Source organism: Zea mays, chromosome 5 (assembly GCF_902167145.1).
Source record: "Zea mays cultivar B73 chromosome 5, Zm-B73-REFERENCE-NAM-5.0, whole genome shotgun sequence".
Lineage (NCBI taxonomy): Eukaryota > Viridiplantae > Streptophyta > Magnoliopsida > Poales > Poaceae > Zea > Zea mays.
In genome coordinates this window covers 168,674,194-168,700,400 of record NC_050100.1, presented here as the reverse complement: position 1 = coordinate 168,700,400, position 26,207 = coordinate 168,674,194, and positions in this window count along the sequence as shown.

Here is a 26,207-nt window from a genome sequence, read left to right as displayed (position 1 = left end):
AAGGAGGACACTTCCTCCCGAGGCTTCAGTCTTGGCTTTATTCTTTAGGAACCACCTTGGAACAAAAGCAACAAAAAATTGTTGCTTCCTCACCTAAAACAACATGGGACAAAGCCCTGAGTACGAAGTGTACTTTCGCAAGTCTTACCCGTCAAAATAAAAGAATCTCAAGGATATGCTGGCCTTTGGGAATCAAGGTATGGCTTATCAATAATCAAAGACTCTATTTGTAGAAATGCTTACTAATAGTGGATCCTTAAAAGTCCATTTTTATTAGCAAGTTAAGTCATTACCTGAGTTCTAGAGTTCTTTCTACCCTAGTTCAAGCACTTGACCTATACTAGCCAATTTCTTATCAACCCTTCTTGTTCACTGGATTGCTACGTGTAAGTCAGTGACCAAGTCTTCATGTCCGAGAAGTAACGGCGATCCAAATCGATTAATACTCAGCTGAGGATCTCTAATCATATGACATATGTAGCACTTAACCCTTGCATATGTCAACTCGCCACCAGGGTTCTTAAGACCAGATCAGGTTCACGCCAACCGAGAGCATAGATACACCATCGTCCAGCCTCTTGCCACGGAGGGTACATGCTACTCTCGCCATCTCTCCACTCCCATTGCGTGTTATCTTATTCTGGTATTAGTCTGCTCGAGGCAAAGCTTACCCATGATGAGGCATGTGACCAGTTAAAGGGTCCTCGGTCAGCAGGCCTACATCGAGACGGTCCTTAATCGACTCAGACGGAGACACTACACCGAGACTCTCTTCTCGTGCAAGTCACCCACCCGGTCTCAGCTTTATCATTTAACCCAAAGTTTGGTACCTGACAGAGGTACATCTTTTTCGATGTTGAACCCATCATGGCCATGATGGATTCACCATCAAGTTTTATTTTTGAAAACATCCCACCCGCTTGAAGCATCATCTTTTGTCAAAACAAAACATTTTGTTTTTCTAGAGCAAAGCTAAGCATAAGAAAAACCTTTTTGTAGAACAGGGGATTAAGGAAAGGTAATCAAATCCTCAAGGAAGGAAATGCAGCAAGTGGTTTAGCACACAACTCCTATCATCTAATGCATCAAGCAAGTGATAAAGATTTTAAAATAGCAAGGAGGTGGCAAATGCACCGGGGCTTGCCTTGTGTTATAGGTGAGTCAGGCTCTGCTCCACAGATGTCAAAATAAAAGTAGTTCCCGGCCTGGGGTTCTTTAGGTGGTGGTGGTGTAGTCCTTGCTTCTTCAACTTCTATCTCTTCTTTATTTTCTATATATAGCCATATATAATCATGAATGCTCATGTAATGCTCATGAAATGCAAATATAATAAAAGTACATTATCTTAGGTCTTGAATACAATTTTCCTACATGGATCTCCAGGAAACTAGGGTTTTCGGAGTCAATAGTGAAGTTCAAAGGGCAGGCACCACTAGAAGGCTAGGGTTTTGGGGTTTATGCATCAAACATTGTCCAAATCATACCAAACTTTACCCAAGGCTTCTAAATAACATTTAAAGTTTATTTAAAAAGTTTGGTGATTTTTGGAATTATTAATTAATTTCTAAAATTCCAAGAAACTAGCTTTTGGCTATTTTAAATACTAAATAATTCCTGGTTTGGACTAAAAATCTTAGAACCATTTTTATTAAATACTAGGTAATTTTAGGAGTCCAATAAAATTAGTCCCACATTTTTATCATTTTCTATAGTTTTCTATGGATTTCCTAAGTCTGTTAGAAAAAAAAGAATGAATAGTACCGAGCCGAAACCAGCCCAATACAGCCCACGCCCAGGCGAAACGCGCCGAGCACGCCCGCGTTGGCGGATTTTCATAGAGGCCCCTGATGATTTGGATAACTGGTTAAGAGCCTTGCATCCTATTTCATTGTGTCACTGACAGTCACAACTAGGCCCCTGTGTTCTTATTTCTTTACAACGCCAGGTCCACGATGGTGGACGGCGGAGCAAGATCTCCGGCGAGCTCATACCGGCCGGATAAACTAACTACCGGCAATGAACGGGTGGGTTACGGTGACCCACTGCGACGCGGTTAATGGGTCAGGGCGTGTCGCGGTCATGGCAGGTGGCGTATGCCTCGACGACGGCCGCTGCGCCACGTCGCCGGCGCAAGTGGTTACAACATAGGGCGGAACAGTGGCTTCGAGCTCATCCGCGGTGGAGATCTTTTCACCACGAGACGTTATCCGGGCACCGATGAGCATGAATCACCTTGCCGGCGTGAATCCAGGCGCAGGGGTCGCCGGAGGCAAGGTGCACTGCGCCTGCGATCTCGTTCAGTCCACTCTACCATCAGGGTTCTCATCAGGGTGCCTGACAGAGCTGTTTGCAGAGCCCAGATCTCAAATTTCCATGTGACAACTTGCTAACCCACCTTAAGCAAGGTTGTTCTCCTACAATCTGACTTTAATTTCACTATAGTCATCATACTTCAATTCTCATTAGATCATGCTCAAAATAGCTCTCAAACCTGGTCCTAGTTTACTGTCAGTCCAGTTTCACGGTTGTGCTCTACTGTCAGACCATCTTCAGGTCTGTTTTTTCCCATTTCCATGTAGCACAAAGGCTTACTTACTTGATAAAATTTGTTCTCCTTATATAGCTCTACGAAGTTGATGTTATAGTGGTTTAAGTGGTGCTTTTTTGCAAATAAGTCCAAACCCCACATTTTCACTTGTAAATCCTTGAATATGAGAAGCACATAATTTTTGGTGTTATATTATCTTTGTTTTTGCACTTTAGTCCAAAACTGTACAAGATTTACACTTAGCCCCCTAGGGTTTTATTTCAGGGTTTTCTAGGGGTCTTTTCAGGGTTTTTAGCACTTTAGGGTTTTGGTATCACTAAAGTCCTTCAAATATGATATTTTAAGATCATTTCTCATATCTTTTGAAGTTTTCTCATACTTGGGCTTCCCTTGATACCCTAAGCTCAGTTTAGGGTTAAGTACCCTACACTAGGGTTTTACCCATGACATGTCACATCAATACAACTTGTTTGAAAATTTTGCCTAGTGAATGCACTCTAGGTGTGACAAACACATGATATGCCAATGCTTATGATGTTATGCTCAAGTTTTAGTGACAGTAACACCAGGGGTGTTACATCCTTCCCCCCATAAAAGAATCTCGTCCCGAGATTAAAAGTCTAGGGCAAGTAATGGAAAAGGAAACGCGTCATAACTTTATTTCCTTATTTCTGGTACAAGGCACGGGTGGTATGGGGTTTATTCTTTTATTACAACAAGTGTACATATCTTACAATTTACATGAAGCTAAAAAGCCTCGGAAATTCTTGTCTAAAAATCTTGAGTTTCCCAAGTAGCTTCATCTTCCATGTGTTGGTTCCATTGTATCTTATAAAACTTGAGAGTTCTCCTTTGGGTAATCCTGTCCTTTTGATCCAAGACTCGAATAGGATGTTCTGAATATATCAAGTCTAGTTCTAAGGCAACATTCGTCACTTCAACGGTTCGATCTGGAACCCGAAGACACTTCTTCAATTGGGATACATGGAACACATTGTGCACTACAGATAATGTTTCGGGCAATTGGAGTCGGTATGCCACTGGTCCATATCTTTTAAGGATGGGAAAAGGACCAATGTACCGAGGTGCAAGCTTCCCTTTTACCCCGAAACGAGATACACCCTTCATTAGTGAGACTTTCAGGTAGACATAATCTTCAACTTGAAAGTACAAGGGTTGACGTCATTTGTCTGCATAACTCTTTTGGCGAGCTTGGGATTCTTTCAAATTATGCACTATTCGTTGAACCTTCTCTTCTGTTTCTTTTACCATATCAGGCCTAAAAAAGCATCTTTCTCCTGGTTCAGACCAGTTTAACGGAGTACGACACCGTCATCCATTTCAAAGGGTGCCATTTTGATGCTTTCTTGATAGCTGTTATTGTATGAGAACTCCACTAATGGTAAGCAGTCATCCCATTTCTGTGGAAATTCCAGAACACACGCTCGCAACATATCTTCAAGTATTTGATTTACTCTCTCAGTCTGCCCACTGGTTTGAGGATGGTAGGTCGAACTGTGAAGCAACTTGGTACCCAGGGATTTATGAAGTGCTTCCCAAAACTTGGCTACAAATTGCGGCCCATCATTCGACACTATGGTCTTTGGAACCCCATGCAGACTAAGAATACGAGCAATATATAATTGGGCATAGACAGCAAGTGGATGATCTGTTTTGACGGACAGAAAATGGGCTATCTTGGTAAGTCAATCAACTATAACCCAAATAGAGTCAAACCCTTTTGCTGTCCTGGGTAATCCCACAATAAAGTCCATGCTTATGTCCTCCCATTTCCAGGTTGGGATAGGTAATGATTGCAATGGACCAGCAGTTTTCATATGTATGGCTTTGACACGTCTGCAAGTGTCACATCTCGCCACATAGCGTGCAATTTCAATCTTCATCTTTGTCCACCAGTAATGCTGCTTTAGATCATGATACATCTTAGTGCTTCCGGGATGAATAGAATAGCGACTAAGATGTGCTTCATCTAAAATTTGCTGGCGTATCTAATCATTCTTGGGCACAACTACGCGGTTGTTAAACCATACAATGCCTTGATCATCTTCTCTAAAACAGTTTGCCTTACCGGCCTTTATTTTCTCATGAATGTGTTTCATACCCTCATCATTTCTTTGTGCATCAATTATTCTTTGCAGAAGAATCGACTCAAGCTTCAAGTGATTTAAAGTTCCATGTTGAATCATCCCCAGGTTCAACTTTTCCATTTCTTGGCATAATGCAATGTCAGAAGTCTTCATTGTAAGACAATGACAGGAAGCCTTGCGACTTAGTGCATCTGCCACTACATTGGCCTTGCCTGGGTGATAGTGAATCTCCAATTCATAATCCTTAATCAGCTCAAGCCATCTCCTCTGCCTCATATTCAGCTCTGACTGGGTAAAGATGTACTTCAAACTGAAAGGGAAATGTACCCTTGGGACATTTCTATAAGATTTTGGTGATTAAGTGCTCCACACAAATGCTTTGAGTAATATTTGTGCCAAAGACTTAATAAGTGCAAATCAAGAGTAAAGGTATGTTTCTAAGACTTAGTACATTGTTTTGGAGACTAATGTATTGTGTCTAAGTGCTAGAAACAGGAAAAGACCAATTCGGAAAAGACTTGGCTGAGCAGCCAAGACTCTGCACAGTCTGGGTGCACCGGACTGTCCGGTGGTGCATCGGACAGTGTCCGGTGCGCCAAGCTGGCTCTGGCGAACTGGCTGCTCTCGGGTTTCGTCGGCGGCGTACGGCTATAAATCACTGGACTGTCCGGTGGTGCACCGGACAGTCCGATGAGCCAACAGTCGGCCGGGCCAACGGTCGGCCGCGTAATCCGCGCGCGACGAGTGACAAGGCCAACGGTCAAGAGGGTGCACCGGACTGTCCGGTGTGAACCGGACAGTGTCCGGTGCGCCAACGACTCTGGATCTTCAACGGTTGGCTGCGCCAAAATAGGAAAGAAATCCGCACTGGACAGTGTCCGGTGGTGCACCGGACTGTCCGGTGCGCCAGGCGACAGAAGGCAAGAATTGCCTTCCTGGAATGCTCTCAACGGCACCTAGCTGCTTTGGGGCTACAAAAGGGACCCCTAGGCGCATGGAGGAGCACACCAAGCATTCTCTAAGCATTCCTAAGCACCAAGACTCCAATTCCGCGCATTTGATTCTTTGTGATAGCAACTAGAGCTCCATTTGAGTAGAGAACTCTCCGGGTTGTGTTGTGAGCTCGAGTTATGACTTGTGTGCGTATTTGTGCTCTGATTTTGTGTCTTGTGTGTGTTGCTCATCCCAGCCTTACTTCCGTGCTTCTTTGTGAACATCAAATTGTAAGGGCGAGAGGCTCCAAGTTGTGGAGATTCCTCGCAAGCGGAATATAGTAAACAAAGCAAAACACCGTGGTATTCTAGTGGGTCTTTGGACCGCTTGAGAGGGGTTGATTGCAACCCTTGTCCGTTGGGACGCCACAACATGGAGTAGGCAAGTGTTGGACTTGGCCGAACCACGGGATAAACCATTGTGCCTATCTATGTTGATCTTCTTGTGGTTATCGTGTCTGTTGGAACTTGCTCTCAGTCGCAAGGAGGCCAACAAGAGAGAACAGTGATGACAACAGGGTTACGTGCTAGAAGGCAATAGCTCTGTTAATCTGGCCTCCCACGGGCACTATACAGGGGTATTTATAGGTACCTGGGCGCCCAGCGCCTTGTGCTAAGGACGCATGTGCCCTCAGCTACCTAGGTTATCCCCAGAATATTCCCATAAAGCGGGGTTACAGACTGTAATTACAGGGATGCCTTTACAAATTAGGCCCGTAACACGCGGCGGCCACGCATGGCCCGTTACAATGGGCCGGATCGCACATGGGCCTCTGAGCTGGACGAGGCCGCACTGTGGGATGACTTCGTCTCCGGTCTTCGTCTGGTGCCGATCAAGCGAAGTGTGTCCCTGCCTGTTTTGTCTCTGCCAGAGCAGCGGCTGCAGCGAAGGCTTCGAGCGAAGGGTGGCGTCTTTGCCTTCGCCCCAACATTTGCCCTCCGAGGGACCAGTTCGACAAAGTCACCTGGTGCCGAAGACGTCGCTAGATGGCGGAGACGCTGCCCTCGCTCGAAGTGGTTCCGCGGGGGTTTTTGATGTGACCGTTGATTGACGGCGTACTGTTGGATTGTGGGTTTCCCGAAGCGGCGCGCCCTGTTGGATTGCGGGTTTCCCGAAGAGCCGCGCCCTGCCTATAAAAGGGGGCGGGGGTCGGTGCTTTTTGAACTTCACTTTCCGTGCTCCGTGAAAACCCTAGCCGCTCGCCGTCTTGCTGCTCGTCTGCCCGCCGTGCTCTTGTTCGCCGGAGATCTGGCTCGAGTGAAGCAGACCGCCCGCCGCCGCCGACGGTACGTAGCGATGTCGTCCTCTTCTTCTTCCGCTGCCGCTACGCCGCCGGCCGATTCCTCGCTGCCGACCGCCGCCTCGTCGGTGGAGACGCTGAGTAGTTTGATGGCGGAGGAGTTGCGCGCCGGCGATTCTGTTGATTTTGGCGTGTCGCGGATGTCGTCGGTCCGCGTGCAAGATATGCAGCGGTTGGGTTACTTCGGCGGCAGAGTCGCTCGTGCCCCGGGGACGGAGGAAGTCCCCGAGCCGGAGGGTGAGTTGGTTGTTTTCGAGGCGTTCTTCGCCGCCGGTCTCCGCTTGCCTGCGCACCGGTTTGTTGGCGAAGTCCTGCGCAGGTTCAACGTTCAAATACATCAGCTGACACCGAATGCCGTGGTGGCGCTGTCGAAGTATGTCTGGGCGACGACTTCGTACGGCGGACAGCCATCGGTTGAAGTTTTTGCGAAGTATTATTGTTTGCACTGGCAGAAGAGGATGATTGGGGACGAAGTCGCTCAGTTTGGGTCCTGCACATTCACGCCGAAGACCGGCAAGACCACGATGCAGGTAGTCGAGTTGGTTCCTTGCGCCCGCAACAAGTGGGGCAACTGGAATGAATTTTGGTTTTACGTTGCTGAGGGTACCGTCGAAGGCCATGAGGGACTCCCCGTGTCCGAGATGTGTTCTCATTATTACTCAGCGTACCCGCCCTTCAAAGTGGCAGAGGAGGACGTGGACGAAGGGGCCCTTCGGTGCGCCGCCAGCCTGAGCAGTGGGCGCGATTTGGTTGAAGAGTTTGTCGCGTACGGGGTATGGCCCTTGGCGCATGGCTGGGCGTTGGGCGAAGTATGCCCTCGCTAGATGCCTTTTCACGGTGGAAGGGTGGTGCGAAGTCCTGCCTTCGCACTGAATCTGCGAAACCGCGACCCGGCCGCCTTTGTGCGTGAGGCGGAGGATGGGGCAGTGCGGCTCGTTGGACGTTACGTGCCGAGGACGGAGGGCCAGCGCAGCTTTGATATCCGCGGGTCGAATGACCGTTTGAACAGGGTCTTTGAATTAAATCAATTGCCGTATGACGGCTATCCTGGTCAAGACGACGTGGACCGCCGTGGGAAGAAGCCGGTGGTGGAGGCTGGAGACGACCTTGCGCCGGCGGTCGCCCCATCCTCTAAAAAGAGAAAATTAGGTACTGCTATGGGAGGACTTGGGGTTTATGATAGTTTTGCTAGAGAGTTGATGAGGACGTGCGTGGCCCCGGGGGGAAGGATGTCTTCGCCTGAGCTCCAGGAGTCTTCGGCTCGGATGCTGAGGGTTACCGGGGGTTGCTGGCCTAGGAATGTTCCTATCCCCCGCGCGGCTGGCGAGGACCTTTTTACATCTCGCATGGTTCGTGAATGGAGAGTTTTTCCTTATGGGCGGAATATTGCTGCTGTTGTGTCGGCAGTGATGGACAAGGACCGCCAAGGAGCAGCGCAAAAGCGCCAGGCGGTTGTCAGGCTCGTTGAAGCTAGGCCGAAGAGACAGCGGGGGTCTGCGAAGGCTGCGGCCCCCGGCAGAGGCAAGCCGCCGCTGGCGGTGAAGTCGGGCGCCCCTACGTCTAGCAAAGCGCCGGAGGCGACGGCAGGCGCCGGGGGCTCAAAATCGACGAAGGCAGTGCCGCCGGCCGGTAGAGTGCCGAAGGTCGCGAAGGCGGCCCGAGCGCTACCGTCGGCAAGCAAGCGTATCGCCGACTTCGCCACCGATATTAGCGTGGAGGACTATCTTGGTGGTAAGTCGTTGGCTCCTCTTTTTTTTGTTATTATGATTATTTATTCGTCGATACGTCGTAGGGTCGGATGAAAGCCAACTTGCTATAGTTGCGCCTGTCGCGGCGACAACGACGGCTGCCGTAGCGCCGAAGGCGAAGGGCGGGGCTCTTAGCGCCGGAGGTGAGGTGGCGGCCCTCGCGGCCGTCAGGGATGAGGCGGGCGCTGCGTCCCGCCGGCTGAAGGAGGTGGTGGAGTCGCTAAGTCAGGTCCGCTGAGCCAGACTTCGCCTTTTTTTTGGGGGGGGCGCGGTCTTATGTGTGCTGTGCAGGTGGCTAACTTCGCCAACCGCACGGCGTCGGGGGCCCTCACGGCAGTTGTGTCTGCCGAAGTCGAGAGACTTCGGACACAACATGCTGACGCAGTCCGAGAGAAATCGGCCGCCGACAGCAAGTGCCGCAAGCTGGCGGACAAGGTGGCCGCTCTGGAGGGAGAGAAGGCTGACCTCCGGCGCCAATTGGCGGGGGAGAGGAGGGAGACCAACGAGGCCCTCGCCAAGGCGCAGGCGGAGACCAATCTGGCACGGGCGGAGGGCAATCTTGCCAGGGAGCGCGCCGAGCAGCTGCAGGAGCGGCTCATCGCCCTGGAGAGCCGCGTGGAGCGAGCCGAGGCTGCGGCGCGCGCGGAGGCCGAACGGACGCGCACTCAGCTTATGGATACATATCGTGAGCTGGGTGCGCAGACCGGTGACTTCGAAGTGCCGGACCGAGAGCCCGAACTTCGCTGTCTGGAATGGGTGCAGGAGGAGCTGCAGGCACTCCCCACTGTCGTGGAGGGGTTTATGTCGTACGCCTCTCTGGTCACCTGCGAGGGGGCGATGAACGCGCTCTCCCGCGAAGGGTGCCGGCACTTCGAGGTCTTCGACCAGGCCGATGAAGATTTTGAACGAGATATCTATAAGGTTGAAGACCTCGTAGTGAAGGACTCCGCCGGGGCCATCTACGACCGGATGTGGGGTCCGCACGGTCGCCAGGTGGTCAGAGAGCGGGCCGAGACGGCGAGGGCTCAGGTAACGTTTTCGCTTGTTTGGCCTTTGTTGGATGTGGGTTGTGCGTGTGTTTGCTGAATTTTGTGTGTTTTGTCTTAGGCGGCGCGTGGAGAGCGGGTGGACGACTTCGGGGCGTTGAACAGCGCGCTGCCTGACCCGGAGCCGACCCCGGCGGAGGCCGTGTCTGGGGTCGCCCTGGAGCCAACCCCGGAGACTGCGGAAGACGCACCGGATGCCCCTGCATCCGCTGCGGCCGGCGAGGACCTGCTCCCAAAGGTGGCCGAAGGCGCGCCTGATGCCCCCGCAGCTACTGTGCCGAGTGCTGAAGATCCCGCGGCGGTGGCGGCGGAAACAACAGCGGAGGCGACGGCGGAGCCAACGGCGGAGGCTCCCGCAACGTCAGGGCCTTCGCAGGTGGCGTACTGGGTGTAGAGGGTTGGGGAATTTTGGATATGTTGCTGAATTTTGGTTGCTGCGCAGGTTCAAGATTTTGGGCCTGCGCACGCAACCGCTACTACTAAATTTTTGGCGGCTTCGACCGCGGAAGGTGGTAATGAATGTGGTAGATCTGCATCTGAGTTTTTTGATTTTGCTGATTCTAGGAGCTCGGTTGAGTGGACTGAGGAGTCGTCGGAGGAGGACTTGGACTATTTTGCGGCCTTGGATGTGGCTGCGGCGGAGGCTTCGCCACACGCCGCGGACGCACAAGATGTGCCAGGTCCTAGCACCGGACGCCGACTTCGAAGGGCGGTTGCGAAGCGTAGGGTTAGTGGGGAGGAGGGGGCTCGGCTTCGTGTGAGTAGGGCTGGTCGGCGGGAACTGTTGTCTTTGCCGGCCGCCGCGAGTACGGGTGAAGGGGAACTGCGAAGTCTTTTTGCGGGTGAGGAGCTTAGGATAATGTTATTTAATTATAGGGAGATGAGAATTATTCCTAAGGTTGAGCCGATGTAGAGTGGGGCGCCCTCGCTTGTATATATGTAAAGGCTTGTATGATGAAGTTGTGTGCCCTCGCTTGTCTGTGCCTGCGAAGGCGTTGTGTACTTTGTCTGGTGTGTTTTGTTATGCTGTGCTGGTGCGACAGTCTTCGCGGTAGACTTCGGCTTTTCCGCATTTGTTGTGCTTAATCCGGCTGCACCCTTAGGCGACTTCTGCGCGGATAGTCCACGCGGTAGACTTCGGCTTTTCCGCATTTGTTGTGCTTAATCCGGCTGCACCCTTAGGCGACTTCTGCGCGGATAGTCCAGGCGGTGGACTTCGGTTTTTTCGCACTTGTTGTGCTAGTCCGGCTGCACCCTTAGGCGACTTCTGCGCGGATAGTCCTCGCGGTGGACCTCGGTTTTATCGCACTTGTTGTGCTAGTCCGGCTGCACCCTTAGGTGACTTCTGCGCGGATAGTCCTCGCGGTGGACTTTGGTTTTTTCGCACTTGTTGTGCTAGTCCGGCTGCACCCTTAGGCGACTTCTGCGCGGATAGTCCTCGCGGTGGACTTCGGTTTTTTTGCACTTGTTGTGCTAGTCCGGCTGCACCCTTAGGCGACTTCGGCGCGGATAGTCCTCGCGGTGGACTTCGGTTTTTTCGCACTTGTTGTGCTGGTCTGGCTGCACCCTTAGGCGACTTCTGCGGATTTGTCGCACGCGAGGGTGGCTAGCGCTTAGCCTCGCGGTGACCTCGAATTGGTCGAATGGCGAAGACCGTCGTCGCGGTCTTTTTTCGACACATGTTTTTGCGGGGGATTTTTCACACATATATTGCATGGCTCCGCCTCGTTAAAAACCTCACCCCCCGGGAGGAAAAGAGTGCGGGCCGGTACAAGATTGTTTTTAGCGAATTACAAGGGCGGAATCAGCCCTGATGAGTCAAACAAAAAATTTGCGGAGGTTGTCGATGTTCCAGGAGTGCTCCAGGTCCTCGCCGTTTGGCGTTGTGAGCCTGTAAGCGCTGGGGGAAGCTTTTGTCTTGACTATAAAGGGGCCCTCCCACTTGGGCTCTAGCTTGCCCTTGGACTCCGTCCGAGCTGTTCGGACGAGTACGAGGTCCCCTTCGCTGAACTCCCTCGGGATGACTGTGTGGTCGCGCCATGCTTTGGTCTGGGCTTAGTATTTGTTTAGGGCCTGTAGGGCGAAGACTCGGTCTCCGTCAATGAGGTCCTTTGAAGTTGGCTCGTCCACGTCGGGGACGGCTGACGGAACTGTTCGCGGGGACCCATGCTTTATTTCTTGCGGGGTCATGGCCTCCGATCCGTATAGAAGGCGGAAGGGAGTAAACCCAGTCGCTCTGCACTCAGTCGTGTTTAGTGCCCAGACTGCGTCAGGTAACAAATCGGTCCATTTGCCCTTTTTCATCAAGGAGCATCTTCTTGACAGCTGTGAAGATTTTCCCATTGGCGCGTTCCACGACCCCGTTGGACTGCGGATGATAAACAGAAGCGAAGGCAAGCTTGGTGCCGATGGAAAAACAAAAATCCTTGAAGTCTTGGTTGTCAAACTGCTTGCCGTTGTCAACTGTTAGTTCGGACGGTACTCCGAAGCGGCAAACAATGTTTTGCCAGAAGAATTTTTGGGCAGTCTTTGACGTTATTGTAGAAACAGCCCTCGCCTCGATCCATTTGGTGAAGTATTCGACGGCGACGAAGGTGAACTTAAGGTTCCCCTGAGCGGTGGGCAGGGGCCCGACAATGTCCAGGCCCCAGCGCTGGAGAGGCCATGTATGGGCGATCAGCTTTGTATACTACGAGGGGCTGCCTGACCGAGGGGAAAATTTCTGGCAGGCTTCGCAGGACCTTGAGACCCGATTAGTGGCGCAGATCATTGCGGGCCAGTAAAAACCTTGGCGGATCACTTTGGCAGCTAGGGCCCTTGGCCCTGCGTGTGAGCCGCACGTGCCACTGTGGACTTCACGTAGGATCTGCATGCCTTCGGTTTCGGTGACGCACTTAAGCATTGGCTGACTGACCCCTTTCTTGTAGAGTTGTCCTTCAATCAGGGCGAAGTCCCGGCTTCGATGTCTGAGGCGCTTGGCCTCGCTAACGTCGGTTGGATGATAGTACCCCTGCAGGAACAGGGTTATTGGTGCCCGCCAGTCCTCGGTCATGATTAGGTTGACTATGCGGTGGCTCTCGCTGTCATTAGTTATTTGGAGCCCTTCGGGGCTTCGGACGGCTGGCGTGCCGATGATGTGAAAGAACACGTCGGAGGGCAAGGACTCGCCTCTGGCGGCGGCCTTGGCCAATGCGTCGGCCTCCTCGTTTTTGGCCCTATCCACATGCTGTAAGGTGAATCCCTTGAATTGTCTCTCGAGGCTTCGGATGGCCGCGAGGTATTGCATGAGCGCGGGGTCCTTTGCTGCGTAGTCTTTCTCAACCTGGCCGGCAACTATCTTGGAGTCTGTTTTGATGATACAGGTGGTGACTCCGAGGGCCCTTAGCTTGCGGAGGCCGAGGATGACTGCTTCATATTCTGCTATATTGTTTGTGCATCTGTCGGATTCCAGAGCGAAGCTGAGGCGTGCTGCATATCTGTGCTTGACCCCGGCTGGTGAGGTGACAACTGCAGCGGCGCCTGCCCCCGCATGGCACCATGCGCCGTCGCAATGGATAGTCCAAACCTTTTCTGTGGACGGGTCTGGTTGTGTTATTGGCCCAGTCCAGTCGACGACGAAGTCTGCCAGGACTTGTGACTTGATGGCTGTCCTGGGCTCGAAGCTGATGTGGTAGCCGGATAGTTCGGCTGCCCACTTGGCAATCCTTACCGATGCCTCCGGGTTTCTGAATAATTCGCCGAGTCCCCTGTCTGAGGTGACTCAGACCTTGAATGCTTCAAAGTAGTGGCGCAGTTTGCGCGAAGACATAACGACTGCGTAAGCAATCTTCTCCAGCTCTGTCATGTTGCACTTGGATGGTGTCAGTACCTCGGAGACATAGTAAACAGGGCACTGCCTGACCACGCCCTCAACTGTCTGCTCCTGCACTAGTGCCGCGCTGACAGCGTGCGGCGAAGCCGCGACGTAGAGCAGTAGGGGGAGCGAGGAGTCGGGTCTTGTGAGGATGGCGAGCTCCGACAGGTACTGTTTTAGTGAGGCGAAGGCCGCTGCCTGCTCCGGTCCCCAGGCGAAGTCCTTTGCGCCGCGGAGTGTTTTGAGGAAGGGGAGACTTCGCTCAGCGGACCTGGAGATGAATCTGTTGAGAGCGGCCAATCTGCCTGTCAGACGCTGGACGTCTCTGACGGACTGCGGAGGCGACATGTCTACGATGGCCTGGATCTTGGTTGGGTTGGCCTCGATGCCGCGGCGTGATACCAGGTAGCCCAATATTTTGCCCTGGCGAACGCCGAAGACGCACTTTTCCGGGTTTAGGCGGAGTCGTGCGTCTCGCATGTTCGCGAATGTCTCGGCGAGGTGGTCCTCCTTGTTCTTGCTGTCGACGACGATGTCGTCCACATATGTAAATATATTTCTGCCAACCTGCCCTTCGAGTACTGTTTTGGTGAGTCTGGAGAAGGTGGACCCGGCGTTCTTGAGTCCCTCCGGCATTCTGATGAAGCAGTATGTGCCGAAGGGTGTTATAAAGCTGGTGCTAGCCTTGTCTTCCTCCTTCATGTATATCTGGTGGTAACCGGAGAAGCAGTCGAGGAGTGACATGACCTCGCATCCGGCCGCGCTATCGACTATTTTGTCGATCCACGGCAACGGGAAATTCTCCTTTGGGCAGGCCTTATTGAGACTGGTGAAGTCTATGCACATTCGCCATTTCCCGCTTTTTTTCTGCACCATTACAACATTGGAGAGCCAGGTGGGGTAAGCTATTGGCTCGATGAATTTAGCCTCTAGGAGGCGGTGCACCTCCGCCTTGGCAGCCTCTGTCTTTTCGTCGGACATTTTGCGAAGCCTCTGCTTTTTTGGTCGCACCGAAGGGTCGATTCCCAAGCTGTGCTCAATTATGGATCGGCTGACTCCGACCAGGTCGAGGGCGGACCAGGCGAAGACATCTTTATTCTTGGACAGGCAGCAGAGGAGTTTCTCTTCTTCATGTGAGGTGAGGTCTTCGCTGATAGTGACTGACTGCTTGGGCGTGGCCTGATCGAGGGGGACAGTCTTGGTCCCGTCTTGGCTCTGTAGCTGTGCCTTGTCGTGCTGTTTATCGGTTGGGCTGGCGGGCGCAGGGACCTCGCACTGGGCCGTGAGGCAGTGCACGTTCCTCTGATCGGGCACGAAGTCCCGCTCTATGTTGCGCGCCGTCTGCTGGTTGCCGTAGACCGTAATGGCGCCTAGCGGACCTGGTATCTTCATACATAGGTACAGTCCGTGGATGGCGGCTTCGAACTTATTGATGGAGCCCCGGCCCATGATGGCGTTGTATGGATATACCATATCCACGATATCAAAAGTCACTTGCTCGCTTCGGGCATTGGGTGCTACACCGAAGGAGAGGGGCAACTCTATTTTGCCGACGGGAAAGGTGCCCTTGCCGCCGAAGCCATACAACGGGTTGTCCGAAGGCTTGAGCAGGCTGTGGCTTATACCCATGCGGTCGAAGGCGTGGAGGAAGATGATGTCCGCCTGACTGCCGTTGTCGACTAGGACTTTGTGTAGGTCCCAGCCTGCCACGCTGCAATTGATAACCATAGCGTCGATGTGGGGGGCGCTGCGCAGGTTGACGTCTCGTGCGTCGAAGGTTAGCGGTATGTGGGACCACTTTGTCTGCACGACTGGGCCAGTGACGGCGACATGGTTGATGATGCGGTAGTGGTCCCGCTTCTGCCGCTTGGTGTCGAAGTCAGTGCTAGACCCCCCAGTTATCATGTGAATGACTCTGCGATATGGTTGATCGGCGAAGTCTTCCTGCTTTGGGGCATGGGGGATGTTTTGATGTTGCTGGTGTGGTGGTGGGGGTGGAGGAGGTACGATTTGTACTTCCTGATGGTGTTGGTAAGCGTGGTGCGGTGGATGCGGGGCGGGCGCGTGGATATATGGCGGGGGGGTTGCTGGTAATTGTGCGCGACAATTCTGGGGTTGTTGGCTGGCTGCGCCCGCGCCATTCTGTCTCTGGTGGCCTTCGTTTCGGGGCAGTCTTTGGTTTGGTGGGCGCAGTCTTCGCCATGGAAAAGGTAGTAGAATCGGCGCGGCGGCTGCGCACGCCCTCGGCCCCTACCACGAGTTCCATTTCCGTGGCCCTGGGGGGGATATTCCTGGCGACGAGGGGGGTCCGCAGCGGGATGCTGGTTGGCGATGTTGTGCACTTGCTGCTGACTGCGGCCGTCTTGACCGGAGTCTGGCTGCGGAGTCCTCGTCCACGTGCGGCTGGACTGCGGGGCATCTTTGGGTTTCCGCTGTGACTCAACCTTGCGCTGATGGAGCTCTTTGGATTTGGAATATTTTTCAAAGAGCTGATATAGCTTCTGGAGGTTCTTGGGCGGATCTCTGATGCAGTGGCTGTAGAGGACGCCGGCACGAAGGCCACTGATGGCGTAGTGGATAGCAATCTGATCATCAACAGAGGGCAGCTGTGACTTGAGTGTTAAAAATTTGCGGTAATACTCCCGCAGAGTCTCCTTTTCCTGCTGCTTGCAGAGCGAGAGCTCGGCCAAGGCGTCGGTGTCTGGGCGGTACCCTTGAAAGTTGAGCAGGAACTTGTCCCTGAGACTTCTCCAGGAATCAATGGACAGCGGAGGCAATCTGGTGAACCAGGTGAGAGCTGGGCCCTCGAGGGCGATGATGAAAGACTTCGCCATTGTGGCGTCGTCCCCTCCGGCGGATGCAACGGCGACCTGATAACTCATTATGTATTGCGCCGGGTCGGTGCTGCCGTTGTACTTGGGGTAGGTCCCTACTCGGAAGTTAGCTGGCCAAGGCGTCACTTACAGGTGTGGCGCCAGGGGACTTCGCTCGTCAAGATAGTTGACCCCTTGGAACGGCGCGGCGTGCTGGAAGGTGTAGTCGCGCTGGGGGAAACGCGGGTCTTCCGGTTGTGCTTGGTGTTGCAGGGGTGGCCCATGCTGTAGGCCGAGGTGGCCCTCGCGGGTGTCCTCCAGTTGTGCGCGCTGCTGGAGGGGTGGCCCTTGCTGCAGGCCAAGGTGGCCTTCGCGCTGCATCAGCGCGATCTCGCGCTCGAGGTCTTGGGCCTTCTGCTCTTCGTCGCGTATCATTTGCCGCACTTTGGCTAGTGCGGACACACGCTGGCGCTTGGCCTCCAGTATCTCTTTCTGCCTCTGGAGATTGCGGTTCTTGAGGCGCAGGGCGCGCAGCTGGAGCTGTTCTTCCGCTGAGACGCCGAGGACTTCACCATCCTCGGTGTGGTCCGCGCCCTCCAGTGGGGCGAAGCCTGGGGGTGGCTGCGATTGTCCTTCAGGGCCGCAGGTGCGGAAAGTGTCGTCTTCGCAGGTGCGGGGAATATTGTCTTTAGTGGCCTCTTGGTGGGTGGATTGGGTGAGGGCGAGGGCCTTGCCCTTTCTTGCGGCGAGCAGTGCTGCCTTCGCAGCCTCGTCAGCCTTCGGGTTAGCTCTCTTGGGTGCCATCGCGGGTGGTTTTCTCGTAGCACGAACGGTGGGCGCCAAATGTTGGAACTTGCTCTCAGTCGCAAGGAGGCCAACAAGAGAGAACAGTGATGACAACAGGGTTACGTGCTAGAAGGCAATAGCTCTGTTAATCTGGCCTCCCACGGGCACTGTACAGGGGTATTTATAGGTACCTGGGCGCCCAGCGCCTTGTGCTAAGGACGCATGTGCCCTCAGCTACCTAGGTTATCCCCAGAATATTCCCATAAAGTGGGGTTACAGACTGTAATTACAGGGATGCCTTTACAAATTAGGCCCGTAACACGCGGCGGCCACGCAGGGCCCGTTACAATGGGCCGGATCGCACGTGGGCCTCTGAGCTGGACGAGGCCGCACTGTGGGATGACTTCGTCTCCGGTCTTCGTCTGGTGCCGATCAAGCGAAGTGTGTCCCTGCCTGTTTTGTCTCTGCCAGAGCAGCGGCTGCAGCGAAGGCTTCGAGCGAAGGGTGGCGTCTTTGCCTTCGCCCCAACAGTGTCTTGCAAGAACTCCTCTCTAGCCACTTGGCTTTATTGTGCTAACTCCTAATCAAGTTTTGTGGCATTAAGTTTCAGTTTTTTACAGGATCACCTATTCACCCCCCCCCCCTCTAGGTGTTCTCAATTGGTATCGGAGCCGTTCTCTTCACGAAGGGACTAATCGCCCGAAGAGATGGATCCTAAGGGAAAGGGGATGGTGGTCAACGATAAGAAGGAGACCATTTTCAATGAGCCGAGGGACGACAAAGCTACTGACTCCGACTCGAGTCAAAAGAAGAAGGAAGGGAAGAAGAAGAGGCGCATCAAGAAGATCGTCTACTACGACGACAGCGACGAGTCCTCTTCTTCCCAAAAGGACAACGACGACAACGACCACGAGAAAAAGAAGACGGTTAACTCTAATTTTTCTTTCGATTATTCTCGTATTCCTCAAAGTACCAATGCTCATTTACTATCCATTCCACTTGGTAAACCTCCTCACTTCGATGGAGAGGACTACGGATTTTGGAGTCACAAAATGTGTAGTCACTTATTCTCTCTCCATCCAAGCATATGGGAGATAGTAGAAAGTGGAATGCAATTTGACAGTACTGATAGTCCCATATTTATCAATGAGCAAATTCACAAAAATGCACAAGCTACTACTGTTCTTCTAGCATCATTGTGCAGGGATGAATACCATAAGGTGAGTGGCTTGGATAACGCCAAGCAGATCTGGGACACCCTCAAGATCTCGCATGAGGGGAACGACGTCACCATGCTCACCAAGATGGAGTTGGTGGAAGGCGAACTAGGAAGGTTCGCGATGATCAGGGGAGAGGAGCCAACCCAAACGTACAACCGGCTTAAGACCCTCGTCAACAAAATAAGGAGCTATGGAAGCACGCGATGGACGGACCACGACGTCGTCCGCTTAATGCTAAGGTCCTTCACTGTCCTTGATCCACATCTTGTAAACAATATTCGTGAGAATCCTAGGTACACCAAGATGACACCCGAGGAAATACTTGGGAAGTTTGTAAGCGGGCGGATGATGATCAAGGAAGCAAGATACGTTGATGATGCGTTGAATGGCCCAATCCACGAGCCTCAAACCGTTGCTCTCAAAGCAACGAGGAGCAAGGAAGTGCTACCTAGCAAGGTGGCACAAGTTGAGGCAGCGGGGCTCAATGAGGAAGAGATGGCCCTCATCATCAAGCGTTTCAAGACGGCGCTAAGGGGTCGCAAGGAGCATCCCAACAAGAACAAGACGAAGGGGAAGCGCTCATGCTTCAAATGTGGTAAGATTGGTCATTTTATCGCTAATTGTCCCGATAATGATAGTGACCAGGAACAAGAGAAGAAGAGGGAAAAGAAGAAGGCCTACAAGAAGGCTAAGGGCGAGGCACACCTTGGCAAGGAGTGGGACTCGGATTGTTCGTCATCCGACTCCGACAACGAAGGACTCGTCGCCTCCGCCTTCAACAAATTGTCCCTCTTCCCCAATGAGCATCACACTTGCCTCATGGCAAAGGAGAAGAAGGTAAACACTCGAAAGACTACTTATGCTTCTTCTAGTGATGATGAATCTAGCGATGATGAAATAGATTATGCTAGTTTGTTCAAGGGCTTAGATAGAACTAAGATTGATAAGATTAATGAATTAATTGATGCCTTGAATGATAAGAATAGATTGTTAGAAAAGCAAGAGGATCTTTTGTATGAAGAACACGATAAATTTGTAGAGGCACAAAAATCTCTTGCTTTAGAAGTTAAAAGGAATGAAATGCTTTCTTGTGAACTATCTACTTGCCATGAGACCATTTATAGTTTTAAAAGTGTTAATGATGATTTAAATGCTAAACTAGAAGTAGCAAATAGATATAACTCTTGTGTAGAACATGTTGTGATTTGCAATAGGTGTAAAGATTTTAATGTTGATGCTTGTAGTGAACACCTAGTCTCTATTACAAAGTTAAATGATGAAGTGGCTAGTCTTAATGCCCAACTTAAGACTAGCAAGGATGAATTTGACAAACTAAAATTTGCAAGGGATGCCTACAATATTGGTAGACACCCCTCAATTAAGGATGGGCTTGGATTCAAGAGGGAAGCCAAGAACTTAACAAGTCATAAGGCTCCCATTCCCGCCAAGGAAAAAGGGAAGGCTCCTATGACTAATAGTAGTCAAAAGAATCATGCTTTCATTTATGGTGATAAGAGATATTCTAGAAATGTTCATAGGAGTTGTAATGATTCAAATGCCATGTTTGCTTCAAGTTCTTCCTATGTGCATGGTATAGATATGCCTAGGAGAAATGTCATTCATCATATGCCTAGGAGAAATGTTGCTAATGTTCCTAGGAAAATTCATGAACCTTCTACAATTTATCATGCTTGCAATGCTTCCTTTGAAATTTGTAGAAAGGATAAGAAGGTGATTGCTAGGAAATTAGGGGCAAAATGCAAGGGAGATAAAACTTGCATTTGGGTCCCTAAGACCATTGTTACTAACCTTGTAGGACCCAACAAGAGTTGGGTACCTAAGACCCAAGCCTAAATTGCCTTGTAGGTTTATGCATCCGGGGGATCAAGCTGGATTATCGACAGCGGATGCACAAACCACATGACGGGGGAGAAGAAGATGTTCACCTCCTACGTCAAGAACAAGGATTCCCAAGACTCAATCATATTCGGTGACTGGAATCAAGGCAAGGTCAAAGGACTAGGGAAGATTGTCATTTCATCCAAGCACTCTATTTCTAATGTGTTTTTAGTTGAGTCGCTTGGATATAACTTATTGTCTGTGAGTCAGCTTTGTAATATGGGATATAACTGCTTATTCACAAATATAGATGTGTCTGTCTTTAGAAGGAGTGATGGTTCATTAGCTTTTAAGGGTGTATTAGATGGCAAACTCTATTTAGTTGATTTTGCAAAAGAGGAGGCCGGTCTAGATGCATGCTTAATTGCTAAGACTAGCATGGGCTGGTTGTGGCATCACCGCTTAGCACATGTGGGGATGAAGAACCTTCACAAACTGCTAAAGGGAGAACACGTGATAGGTCTAACAAACGTAACCTTCAAAAAAGATAGACCTTGTGCAGCTTGTCAAGCAGGTAAACAGGTGGGAAGCTCTCATCATACCAAAAATGTGATGACCACATCAAGACCTTTGGAGTTGCTTCATATGGACCTCTTCGGACCCGTCGCCTATCTAAGCATAGGAGGAAGTAAGTATGGTCTTGTTATAGTTGATGATTTTTCCCGCTTCACATGGGTTTTCTTTTTGCAGGATAAATCTGAAACCCAAGGGACCCTCAAGCGCTTCCTAAGGAGAGCTCAAAATGAGTTTGAGCTCAAGGTGAAGAAGATAAGGAGCGACAACGGGTCCGAGTTCAAGAACCTTCAAGTGGAGGAGTACCTTGAGGAGGAAGGAATCAAGCATGAGTTCTCCGCTCCCTACACACCATAGCAAAACGGTGTGGTAGAAAGGAAGAACAGGACGCTCATAGACATGGCGAGGACAATGCTTGGAGAATTCAAGACGCCCGAGCGGTTTTGGTCGGAAGTCGTGAACACGGCTTGCCACGCCATAAACCGGGTGTACCTTCATCGCCTCCTCAAGAAGACTTCGTATGAGCTTCTAACCGGTAACAAACCCAATGTGTCTTACTTTCGTGTATTTGGGAGCAAATGTTATATTCTAGTGAAGAAAGGTAGAAATTCTAAGTTTGCTCCCAAAGCTGTAGAAGGGTTTTTGTTAGGATATGACTCAAATACAAAGGCGTATAGAGTCTTCAACAAATCATCGGGTTTGGTTGAAGTCTCTAGCGACGTTGTATTTGATGAGACTAATGGCTCTCCAAGAGAGCAAGTTGTTGATCTTGATGATGTAGATGAAGAAGACGTTCCAACGGCCGCAATACGCACCATGGCGATTGGAGATGTGCGGCCACAGGAACAAAAGGATCAAGATCAACCTTCTTCCTCAACAATGGTGCATCCCCAAACTCAAGACGATGAACAGGTTCATCAAGAGGAGGCGTGTGATCAAGGGGGAGCACAAGATGATCATGTAATGGAGGAAGAAGCACAACCGGCACCTCCAACTCAAGTTCGAGCGACGATTCAAAGGAATCATCCTGTCGACCAAATTTTGGGTGATATTAGCAAGGGAGTAACTACTCGCTCTAGATTAGTTAATTTTTGTGAGCATTACTCTTTTGTCTCTTCTATTGAGCCTTTCAAGGTAGAAGAGGCCTTGCTAGATCCGGACTGGGTGTTGGCCATGCAGGAAGAGCTAAACAACTTCAAGAGAAATGAAGTTTGGACACTGGTGCCTCGTCCCAAGCAAAACGTTGTGGGAACCAAGTGGGTGTTCCGCAACAAACAAGACGAGCACGGAGTGGTGACAAGGAACAAAGCTAGACTTGTGGAAAAAGGTTATGCCCAAGTCACAGGTTTGGACTTTGAGGAGACTTTTGCTCCTGTGGCTAGGCTAGAGTCAATTCGCATATTGTTAGCCTATGCTGCTCACCATTCTTTTAGGTTGTTCCAAATGGATGTGAAGAGCGCTTTCCTCAACGGACCAATTAAGGAGGAGGTGTACGTGGAGCAACCCCCTGGCTTCGAGGATGAACGGTACCCCGACCACGTGTGTAAGCTCTCTAAGGCGCTCTATGGACTTAAGCAAGCCCCAAGAGCATGGTATGAATGCCTTAGAGACTTTTTAATTGCTATTGCTTTCAAGGTTGGGAAAGCCGATCCAACTTTATTCACTAAGACTTGTTATGGTGATCTTTTTGTGTGCCAAATTTATGTCGATGACATAATATTTGGTTCTACTAACCAAAAGTCTTGTGAAGAGTTTAGCAGGGTGATGACTCAGAAATTTGATATGTCGATGATGGGCGAGTTGAACTACTTCCTTGGGTTCCAAGTGAAGCAACTCAAGGATGGCACCTTCATCTCACAAACGAAGTATACACAAGACTTGCTCAAGAGGTTTGGGATGAAGGATGCCAAGCCCGCAAAGACTCCAATGGGAACTGACGGACACGTCGACCTCAACAAAGGAGGTAAGTCCGTTGATCAAAAGGCATACCGGTCTATGATAGGGTCTTTACTTTACTTATGGGCTAGTAGACCGGATATTATGCTTAGTGTATGCATGTGTGCTAGATTTCAATCTGATCCAAGGGAGTGTCACTTAGTGGCTGTGAAGCGAATTCTTAGATATTTAGTCGCTACGCCTTGCTTCGGGATCTGGTATCCAAAGGGGTCTACCTTTGACTTTATTGGATATTTAGACTCCGACTATGCTGGATGTAAGGTCGATAGGAAGAGTACATTAGGGACGTGCCAATTCTTAGGAAGGTCCCTGGTGTCGTGGAGTTCTAAGAAACAAACTTCTGTTGCCCTATCCACCGCTGAGGCCGAGTATGTTGCCGCAGGACAGTGTTGCGCGCAACTACTTTGGATGAGGCAAACCCTCAGGGACTTTGGCTACAATCTGAGCAAAGTCCCACTCCTATGTGATAATGAGAGTGCTATCCGCATGGCGGATAATCCTGTTGAACACAGCCGCACAAAGCACATAGACATCCGGCATCACTTTTTGAGAGACCACCAGCAAAAGGGAGATATCGAGGTGTTTTATGTTAGCACCGAGAGCCAGCTAGCCGATATCTTTACTAAGCCTCTAGATGAGAAGACCTTTTGCAGGCTGCATAGTGAGCTAAATGTCTTAGATTCGCGGAACTTGGATTGATTTGTACATGTGTCTTATGCCTTGATCATGTTCCTTTATGCATTTTGTTATGTATTTGTGGTGTTCAAGTTGTACAAACACTCCCCGGACCTCACAAGTCCAATTGCAAGTGCTGCACATATTTAGGGGGAGTTGTGCTACAACTTGATCCTTTGAGACTAACCATGTGCTTGAGTATGCTTAATTTAGTCTCAAAGGTGAATTGAAAGGAAAGATGGACTTGGACCATGAAAGACTTCCACTGCACTCCGATGAGAGGGTAACCTACTCCAAGTTCATCTCCGTGACTCTTATTGCCTTTTTATTCTTAATTGAAGATTTTGGTGAGGCAATGGGGTTCTAGAGCCAAGATTGATCCCATTTTGGTGCTTGATGCCAAAGGGGGAGAAAATAAGGCCAAAGCAATAAATGGATCAGCTACCACTTGAGAATTTTGAAAATAGTAGAATAGAGCTTTTGGTTTGTCAAAAATCTCTTATTATGTCACACCCGGTTTTAGAAGGCAAACCGAATGCGAACCATGTACGTGCCAGGATCAGTTATTCACGTACACAGCAGTTACATAATATGGACATCATCACACAGTGCTCAAAATAGTATTAATAAGGGAAATAGTCGATTACATCATACGTCTGAGACGTCCATATAGTTCTTACAATAAATCAAAGTGCGGAAAAGAAACGTAGATAACGCGGCCTTCACAGGCAGCCGACTGGGGGTTGCCGCTAACCCACACCTAGAACTCGTCGTAGTCTTGGAACTCCTGGAAGTCTCCTTCCACAGCTTCATCTTCGCCTGAGCAGTGGTTGCAATGCTGACAACCTGGGGGGGGGGGGGGTTTGGTGTGTAGAGCAAGGGTGAGTACACATCAACATACTCAGCAAGTATCCTGTTTGGCTGTAGTGGACTAGCTTTATGTGGGGATAAGTCAAGCAGTTGCTTTTAGTTGGTCAGATTATTATTTACTAGTAGAAAGCCAAGTTTTAGCATTAACCCAAGTTATTAACCCGATGTACCCTTTCCAAACGGAAAGAATACCACTTACCAGCACCATAGTCATAACCAAAACCATCAATCTCATTGCCACCTGTACCACAATGTCTCTGATCAAGTACCACTAATCACTGGAGCTCCCTTGGCCGCTCATAACCGTGAGCACGGCTGATATATCAGTTTCATAACACTCTGCAGAGGTTGTGCACTTTACCCACAAGCCGTGATTCCCTCTTGCCTCGGGCCGATCAAACCCTTAAACACTACCAAGGTGAATAGGCAGGGTTTCACTACGTAGCCTTTACAAAGATTCCCCAGGGCTGTAGCCACCCGTTAGGTTTCCTAAATGCACCGCACTCCTCCCCAAGGGGCGAACCCAAACTTGGCAGAGCGAGCCGCATACACCGAGCCCCATTGACGGCACGACGGCTAAGTGAACTACACCCCGGATCCTCTAATTATTCAGCTAAGGGCACCCCATTCCACCCTCATGGTTGCACTGTTTTCCCGGGCGGTCATCCATAGAACAGGTCCTTACGGAGAGGCACTCGAGAAACCGCTCGAGCCCCCTTGAATACCACAAGTACAACATCATAATAAGAGAAGGGAAAACAGCGTATCATAGATAATCTCATCATGTTCATTGATTAGAGTTGAGCAATAGCATAAAGCTAAACAGTAATAATCCAACCCAAATAGGTAAACAAGGACATGGATAACAAAAGCTAGTCAATCCTTAGGTATAAAGGTGTAATGCGGGAGGTGAATTAGAGAATGAATAGGACAGAGATAGGTCAAAGGACACTTGCCTCCACCAACCGACTGCTGCTCAGGGGCTTCTCCTGCGAATTCCTCGGGCTCTTCGACCGGATCGTTCTCTATGCGATTGCAAACATACATACATCCATCCACATTTAATACAAAAGAACAGTACACCATACAAGGGAACAAATAAAGCGAATATGCATCGAGTATGACATTTGACATTGCATTTGTTAGGGTTAGAAAGAAACGGGAAAGGGTCTCGCAGGGGGTTAAATCTTATGCACTAACGATCAATTACAATTGGTTCTTAACAAAAGAATTCCGTTATATGCACTAACGAGAACCTAATCATTTTAAGTTGTTCAACATCGCACGAGATAAACAATTAACTACATAAATCAATTAGCATAACGGAATTTTAAATTAAGCTTCATATTTCAATAACATTAACAATGATTAGCCTACCTGAAATAAAATAGCTATGATCACAGAAAGTAAATAAAATAAAATAAAAAAATAAAAAACAGAGGGGGGCGGTTGAACCGGCCCTAGGGGCGGTTGAACCGGCCGGGGGCAGGGCGGTCGAGCTGGGCGGCCGGGGCGGCTGAGCCGGCCCGGTTGAACCGGCGGCCAGGCGAGCGCGCGGGGGGGGGGGGGGGGGGTCGGGCTGGCCAGGCGGCCGAGCCGGCCAAGCGGCCAGGCGAGCGCGCGACCAGGGCGGCCTGGCGGGCGGCCGAGGGCGGCCAGCGGGGGGGGGGGGGGGGGGGTTGGGGTGGTCGGGGGCGCGGCCAAGGCCGGCCGGGGGCCAGGGGCCAGGCGGGCGCGCGACCAGGGCGGCCAGGCGGGCGGCCAGGGCGCGGCCGGGCGGGCGGCCAGGGCGAGCCGGCCATGGCGGCGGCCATGGCGCCGAGCGGCGAGGGGAAAGGGGAGGGGGATGGGGGGAGGGAGGAGAGGGGGAGGGGCCTCA